This window comes from Mesocricetus auratus, unplaced genomic scaffold, assembly GCF_017639785.1.
Source record: "Mesocricetus auratus isolate SY011 unplaced genomic scaffold, BCM_Maur_2.0 Super-Scaffold_100024, whole genome shotgun sequence".
NCBI classification, from domain to species: domain Eukaryota; kingdom Metazoa; phylum Chordata; class Mammalia; order Rodentia; family Cricetidae; genus Mesocricetus; species Mesocricetus auratus.
The window spans coordinates 12,632,496-12,641,375 of NW_024429205.1; the positions used below are offsets into that span (position 1 = coordinate 12,632,496).

The window sequence follows — 8,880 nt, forward strand, 5'->3', positions numbered from 1 at the left end:
ATTATGGCCATGTGACTTTTCATGGTGTCCTTCCCTTCTTCTCTAGCTTTGTCTGGGTGGCCTAGGATAGAATCGAATGGGTGTTTGAGTGTGTATGTTGTGATGGCTGCTGTTTCTGTTCTAGTACCAAGCTGTTTTAACTATGACAATTACCCCATCTCTGTTGTCTCTCACCGTCTCATCACCAACGAAGGTTACCACCAAGAACTGCGTGATGTTCATTGACATTAAAGCCCAGATGCCTTGTAGGCATATTTCAGAGAGACATCTCATGCTGGCTATAGGTATCAGAGGACACTAAGGACATGCATTGGTAGGTGGTGATGAAGGAAACATTGGAACTATTCTGGGGCCTCTAGCATCAAGCATTCAACATTTGACTTCTGGAATCAAGGGGCACAGGAAGAGAGCAGTCGAATGAGTTCTGTCCAATGTTTATTAGAGCTTGAGCCAAGGAGATATATGTTCCTACTTGATTGGAAAGCATGGAAAGCTGAAGACTACCAAAGAAAAAAATGTAGTGAGTATAACCTAGGTCAGGCTGGAGTACTGAGGCTAGAGAGGGCTATGGATACATGCTTGGTTTTGATCCAATAGCTAATACTTATTTATGTGGCACTTATATGCAATGACATAATGTAATTAAATTTCAGTTCTAGCAATGTCCCTTTAGACACTATTAGAGAATTAATTAGGGGGACTGTGGCAGGTTGTAACATGGCAGCATGTTTGAGAATAGCAAGAAAGAGAAAAGAGACTTTTCTGCTATCAAAATGGATTGGTATTTCTATGGGTAATATTTATAGGCAAGACAGGCCAAAGTGGGCCTCTGAAGCAGTGCAGGAGCTGGGATTCCAGAGAAGACAGTATGCGGACTGAGTGGCAGTCCTGGGTTATGGGCCTGGATAAGCCTTCTTCCACTATAGATTCAAGGACCTTACTTCTTTCTTTCTGAGTCCAGAAAGGAGAGATGGTTTTCTAGAAATCAATTGCTAATGTAAAGATAATTAAATATCAGTACACTTGATTTTTAAAAAGTTAAAGATTTTTAGATTTAAAGGCGATTGCAACTATGCAGGGATGGACTCCACCTTCTGTGATAGGTAAGTTCATCATCAACCAGGTATGGGACTGAGAACCACCTGTGAAGGATGATCAAGGTCAGGATAACTGATACATCTATTGAGCTGGATGGAGCCCTGTCGAGGAAGTGCAGATTCCAGTGGTCCTGAGGTCTTCTTCTAATTCCCGCTCAGTTGTCTCAGAAGCCTCATGTGGCAGGTGAAACTGTGACTATTTTGCGAGAGGAAACAAAGGCTCAGAGTTAAGTCATGTGCCAAAGGGTGCATTCTAGCCCCTCTGATACTCTAAACTGCCAGGCCTCTTAGGCTCCTTCATCCCCTGTCAGCCTCATGTGCTATCGTTGTTCTCTAGGAGAGCAACTCATGCTGATAACATCCCCTCTGAAAGCTAACCCTCCTAGCTTCTATGTGTCTGCCTTGGTTGCAGTCCAAGATTAATGATGGATACCACCAACCCCTGGACTTCATTAAATCCCTACCATCTCTGGCTTAATCGTCTTGACCTAGAATCCCACACTGTCTTTGGCTTCAACATCTTGAATCAGAGCCCTGTCATCACCACTAAAGCTTTCTCCTCTTCATCTTCCCCTAGAATCTTCTGTAATCTGGACAAGGAGATGTCTAAAGTCCTCCTGTGTCCAGGCTTATTGCTTTAGAGAATTAGGTGGGACTAGCAGAGCTGTGGTGCCCGAGTTCTCACTACCAGGCATAATTCTGTTTTCTTCCTGCCCTAGGATTCACGTTTGTGAGCAATCATTGTAAAAATGTACACATTTCATACATCTCCAAAACTTAAAAAATATGTTGTTTTTGTATGAAGAAGCAGGAAGAAAACATACCCCCCAACCATATGTTGAAGACTTAACACTTTAGAATATATTTGAAGAAAGTGCCATCTATTTATTTGTGTGTACTATGTATATGTGTGTGCTTCATGTAGACATGTATAACATGAAAAATAAAAGGACCCAGAGACAGATATTGAAGTTCAAACTTCAAGGTGAAGATCAGAAAAGTGAGGTAATGGGCCACTAGCTCTTACCACTACCTCAGACTGCTGCTTCTCCTCATTGTGACTGTAGAATCCTGGGACTGAATGTCTTCCTATGCTCAATGTGGCTGGCGAATGAATCCCTCCAATCCTCAATGTGGCTGTAATATGAATGCCTTTTATCTTCAATGTGGCTGGAGAATGAATGCCTGATCCTGACTACTAAAGACCCTGCTCCTATCTTTTATACCCCTCTAGTGCTGAGATCAAAGACATGTGATCCTGGGTGCTGAGATCATCTTTATGTGAACTGTTTGTCTTTAGGAATAAATTAATCTTGTGTAGATCTGGGTGGCCTTGGACTCACAGAGATCCATATACCTTTTCTTAATCCTGAGTTCTAGGATTAAAGATGTGTACCAATGCCTCCTAGCTTCTGGCTGCTGGGATTTTTAAGGTGTGTGCCTGGCTTCTATGGCTTATGGCTGACTTTGCTTTCTGAATCCTTAGGCAAGCTTTAATAAATCATAAATAGCATATCATCTCAGACATGTGAATGTACACATGCCTACATGTGTGTGTGAAGGCACAGGTTGATGTCTGCTATTCTTCACTATCTCTTTCCACCTTATTTTTTGAGATAGGATCTCTCAAAGAGCATGGATCTTGCTATTCCAGACAGCAAATCCTTCGATCCACCTGATCCCCCTGGCTCCCACCTGGGATTGATTACAGGAGTTATGCAATATTTCTCTTTTACATGAGTACTGGGGATTTGAACTCATGTCCTCATGCTTACACAGCACTTTACTCAATCAACAGGGTGGAGGCTATTGCAGCATGACTCATACAGTATAGGAGAATGCAAGAACACAGACCCACAGAGAGGAGACTTATGTGAAGACCCAGGAGAAAGCAGCCATAGATCCAAGAAGAAAGATCTTAGAAGAACCAACCCTGCCAGGACCATGATCTTGGACTCTAGTTTCCAGAAACAAGGTGAAATAGATGTCAATTTTTATAAGACATCCAGTCTATGGTACTTTGCTATGGCAGCCCAAGAAGACCAATGCAGTTCATAATAAGTGTCTTCCAAAATCTTTCTATCCTTAATTTATTTCTACAGATATGTGTGTTCTACTGAGTATTGATAGTGAACAAATTGCCACATAAGGCAGCAGCTTAAATCATTCATTTACAGAAGCTCACACATTGCTAAATGCACAGCAGGGTCAAGTTGTATTCACTCCATCATATAAGATTCTGGATCACACCCTCTCTGCAACTATAATAATTCACTCATGCATTCTATAGACCAGTTCAACATGGGGTCAATCAATCATTCAACGAACAGGGGGCATTTGTGATAGTGGCTCCTACAAGATGGTTCTCACTGTGGACAGGAACTTCTGTCTTGTTTGTGTGCCTTGCAGATGGGGAAGGTAGTGGGCACACCATACGTGCTTGTTGAATGAATAAATGAATGTCAGTCACTGGACCTAATCTCTGAAGATGTAGGGCTCACAATGGTGGGGGTACTGGGAGAAAGAAATGTGTTATGAACCACGATGTAGGAATATATGGGTGTGTGGTCACTTCTAGCAAAGACTGGGAGAATATGTGATAAGAGTGACTAAGGAAGAAACACAGGCTGCTAAGCTGCACCTGAGGGACACTCCTTAGACTGATGCTCCTTGTCACTTAGACATTTGTGCTCGAGAAGCCCCTATCTGGGAGGCATTTCCTCTGCACATGCCCCATTCACGGTCACCTTTTAAGTAGACATCTTCTGACTCCAAAATCGAAATGGCGGAAACTTAGAGGACTTGTGTGCTCTTGAGAATGACCCACTTAGATAATGGCAGGTCTTTTCACTCAAAGGCATTTCTGTTAAGGAAAAAAACCCTAAAAACATTAAAAAAAATCTCTGAGACATTTTCACAAGCCTCACCTTAGCACCCAAATACAAAACCACGGTGTGGATATAAGAGGCTTTCTTGGGCCTGTTGAGATGGGTCAGTCATTAAGAGAACTTTACCATTCTTCCAAAGGTCCTGAGTTTGGTTCTCAGCATCTCTCTTGGGGGGCCCACAACTACCTACAACTCCAGCTCCACTGGACACTTTTGGTCTCTGCTGTATACAAATGGCATTCACACACACACACACACACACACACACACAGAAGGAGAGAGAGAGAGAGAGAGGGAGAGAGAGAGAGGGAGAGAGAGAGAGAGAGAGAGAGAGAGAGAGAGAGAGAGAGAGAGAGAGAGAGAGAGAGAGAGAGAGAGAGCGAGCGAGCTACAGCTATCTGGTATTTATACATAAGTACCAACTCTGTCCATTGTCTTTATGTAGAACATACACAGTAAATGTCATTGTGTTTGTTTTTGAGAATATTGTTAGGCAGGCTAGGATGGCATTGTCCTGTGATTGTCTTGTCTTAGCCTGCTGAGGGCTGGGATGATAGGCATGCATCTCAAGACTTGGTGTGGTGATTATTTAACATGTTTCACTACCGTTTAGGATATGTTACAGGCACTTGCTCATTTTGAAGAATTTCCCCAATTTGTGGATAAACTTGTGACCCCAGCCTTTTCTGCTGCTTTGGGTCTGGTATGGCTCTGCTTGGCAAAGAGCTGGTGACAAATGCTGCATTTAGTGTGTACTCCTCAGACCAACAACAGGAGAGATAAATATTTTGGAGATGGCAGTAACAGAGGCAATGGGTCTTGGAGGCCACACAGTTGTGTTTGCAGCCAATTTCGGTAGTATAGGGCAAGTGCACCATGGGTAAATGGGCACCTGTGCTGTTGGTGTGCTATGGAGAGTTCCTTGGGCATTGTTCCAAGGTGCCAAGCTCTGGCCCGACTTTTTGGCAGTCTGGGCATGCAGTGAGGTGTGTACTATCATATACCATGGCTCAAGTCTCATTTTTGCTTACACTGTCTAGAATGGAGGATGTTGAGCAACTGAGAGAATCGTTGGATGGTAAAATGAGGCATTATGCATAAGATGCCCCTGGCACAAGACTTTTTACAGAGTAGGCTCAAGCAAAGGGTAGCTCTTTCTGTTTGTTTTGTGGCTTGTCTTTTCTTCCAAATTCTCTTTGAGTACCCCAGAAATGAATGTTACATGTTAACAGTATGCTTTAAACCGGTAGTCTCAGTTCAGGATGGCTTTACCTCACAGCAGGTCCAGGACAGCATCTGGGAACAGTTTTGGTTGTCACAACCAGATATGGGGTTCTGTTGGCATCTAGAAATACAGAATTCTGGTAAGCATCCATGATACATTGAACAGTTCCCACAGCAGAGAACTTTCCAGTCTTCCATCTATTCAGCAGCCCTGATGGTCTCGAATGCTGTTGTAGTTTGAGAAGTGAGAGGGGACATGGCTATCACTCTGTGATAACACGGTTACACGTTGCCAGCTCACATTGCAGCATGGGAAACCTCCAGAGGCAGGACCATGAGGGTACAAATTCAGCCAAAAACTTTCACTTCCCGGGAAGCTTTTCTGAGGATGCAAGAACAGCAAATAGAATTGCATAAGTTAAAAGATAGTTTTTATATCTTGCTTATTATTCTATGCATGTGTATGTGTATGTATATGTGTGCATGTGTGCTGGAGAGAGAGGGAGGGAAGAAGGGCAGGAGGGTGGGAGAGAGAGAAAGAGAGACAGAGGCAGAGAGACAGAGACTAGCTACGTGACACAGTAAGAGGAGAGCTAGTGGAAGCTGGTTTTCTCTTTCCACCATGTGGGTTGTAGGGAATGCCAGTCTTGACCACACATCTTTGCTTGTTGCTCCATTCAGCTGGACCTCAGGTTTTTAAAAAATTATATGCTGTATTAAGCAACTAGAAAAACCGAGAACCACAAACTCTCTCAGCTTCTGATCGAATTGGCAGTAAAGTTGGCAAGTTCCCATTCTTGGTGTGTTTTTGACAATGCTGTTTCAATTCCTGGATTTTACTGTTCCAGGGAATCTCAGTATTTCCCTCACAGACTGTAAATTAATATGATGCCCACACACAGCAGCAGTCTCTTGGAAGTCAGGCACTTTCATTAGGACACAGAAAATGGAAATGTAAAACATCAAATGGACCATTTCTTTTTAACCACAGATATAAGCTTGATGGAATGCCGTGTTGCTCTCCATCTTTATAATGACTTCAGCTCACCGTAGAACGAGAAGGCATCCACAGAAGGTGATATTTGTGCTGGTGATGAGCTGTGGCCTCCTTACGTTTCCTTCCCTCCTTGACCTCAGCTCCTGCTCTGAAAGTTGAGGATATGGATAAATGACCTCCAAATTCTCCCAGTGTCTGGGACTTTCAAGGCTCACAAAGCTTCCACAGACTTCAGTTCTGTCCAGCAAGAAGTGGTCTCATGAGTATGTTGGGACATTCACTGTAGAGCCTTGTCCAGGTAGCAGCCAGTGTTACCTCTGCCTGACACAGTGCTCCTGAAAATACTGTTGGGTAGAACCAGTTGTTTCTAGTTCAGGTACTCAGTTGGTGTAGCCAGTCTGGGGAAAGGAGTGCCAGTCTGTGCATAAAGCTCATCTTTTCAGCTAAATTCTTAAATTCCTGGTACAGGCTCTGCCTCATCAGTGGAGACCCTCATATCCCAACCTAGCTTTAAGTCTCTATAGGCCAGTATACTCGGGTAGAGAAATGATGCTGGATTGATTTCTGTCTACTCCTGTGTACACACTCTCTGTAGCCATATATGGCTATATGTTTTTTTAAAAAATAGCTTTAATTTTTAATTGTGTTTAGGTTGTGTCTGTGTAGGAGTTTGTGTACAAGTGCAGTGTCCATGGAGGCCAGAAGGTGGTGTAGGATCCCCTGAGTGGTAGTTACAGGTGCTTGTGAGCCCCCCAACATGGGTGTTGGGAATTGAACTCTGTCCTCTGGAAAAGCAGGAAGCACTCTTAACCATTGAGGCATCCCTCCAGCACTTCTTTTGTGTTTAATGTTAATATTTATATTCAGTTTTACATATTTGTTGTTTTTACAAACATTTTTTATTAAAGTATAGAAGTACAGAGATCATCAGTGCCTCTGGACCAGTATTCATGAACTAAAGACCCCACATTGGAGAAACTGGACCTCTGATACCCAGGGAGTTCTCTCTACAACTCCCCTGTGGAAATGTTTACCAAAGTTAACAAATTGTAACCTTGACTTCTGACGTTATCATTAAGTTGTTTGTGAACGTTTTAATTAAATCACATGTTCTAACGTTGTTTATGTTCTTCTGTTTCATGGTATCTAACGGTAGTTTTAAAGAAAATGGTTTTCAATTTTATTCTTTAACAATTGCGTTCACCCTATTGTTGATGTTTCTTTGTTTTTGTTTGTCTTGCACTATTGTGCTCCCACCAACATACTCGTACATGTGCTTTGATGAATACATGCACCAGTTTCCATTGTGAATTTTTCTACAGATCACATGGCTCAATCATATGTGCTTAAGTACAATCTTAGCATGGTTGAAATCGATTCACTGGCTTTTGTTCCCTCATGAAATGTGCTGGGATTGGCGTGACAATACATTTCTATGTCAAACTGACATTTAATAACCATATATTTATAGGGTATAGGTAATGTTTTGAAATATAATTACATGGAAAATGATCAAACCAGGATAATCAGGACACCAGTCACCTCATATATCATTCCTTTGTGGTGAGGATATTAGAAACCTCCTCTTCAAACTGTGCTGAGATATACATTGTTGTGATGAAAGCTCTGGATTGTTGAGCAGAACTTCAGAGCTCATTTTGTAGCGTGGAACAACCTTCTCTAGTTACTCCTCACCCATCTTAGCCTCCAGAAACTGCCACTCTTTCTAGTTGTATGAGATTAGCATTTTAAGATATGAACAAGTTCACATAGTGTCTATCCCTCTGTGCTCAGCTAATTTTATTCAACAAATATTCTCCATATTAATTCACCCCTACACAAACGACAGCTTTACTCAATTTGGGATTTGAAATCTTTGCGACTGAATCTTCCAATTACCAATGTGTATTTATCCATGTTGTTATTTATCTATATATGTTTTCTTTAGTCTTTCTTTTGGTCATGTGGTTTCATCAGCAATAACAAACCAAACTAAGACATGGTCAGTGTGCTTTTCAAGGAAATTTGTCCATTTCTTAAAAAAATTTCTGATATATTTCTATGTAGCCACTTTTAGTATATTTTTCTTGTCTATTAAATTTCTTCATGTACAAATAGATAGTGTTAATAGTTTCCCATGTTGGTAATTTTTATTCTTTCATTTTTCTTGATCATTTTGTTAAGGGGTTATCTGTTGTGTTAGTTTCTAGAAATAAACTTGGAGCTTAGCAAGTCTTTCTCTGTTGTTTTGTTTTGTATTTTATTAATATCTGCTATCTTTGTTAATATCTTCTGCTGTCTTTGGATTTGGTTTTATGTCTTTTTTTCTAACTTCTGGAAATGGATACTTAAACCACTGATTTTAAGTTTGCTTTATTTCAATAGATGTAGTTGAGGATATAAATGTGACACTCCATAAGCCTCTCTGTATTTTTATTTCATTATAATTTGACACAAAATAATTTCATGGTTTTGAGATTTTTTTTTGGTCTGGGCCTTCTTGAAGCATGTTGCTAAAAATATTTTAACTTATAGAAATTTCTTTCTCTATTTTGTTACTAATTTATATTTTTGTCCTTCCTTCTCTCCTCCCTCCCTCCCCCTACTCCCTCTCCCCTTCCTCCCTTACTTCCTTCCTTCCCCCTCCTTTTCACCCTGCTCCCACTCTCTCTTG

At 41.4% G+C, this 8,880-nt stretch overlaps 1 long non-coding RNA gene across 1 annotated transcript; it reads right to left on the reverse strand.

Annotated features, from left to right (window-relative positions):
• Positions 1 to 418: 418 nt before the first annotated feature.
• Positions 419 to 5,579, reverse strand: LOC121133853. The gene is made up of 2 exons (XR_005870866.1): positions 5,258 to 5,579; positions 419 to 1,293 (listed from the first exon to the last, which is right to left on the reverse strand). It is a non-coding gene; the product is annotated as an uncharacterized LOC121133853 (long non-coding RNA).
• Between the last annotated feature and the right edge of the window lie 3,301 nt (positions 5,580 to 8,880).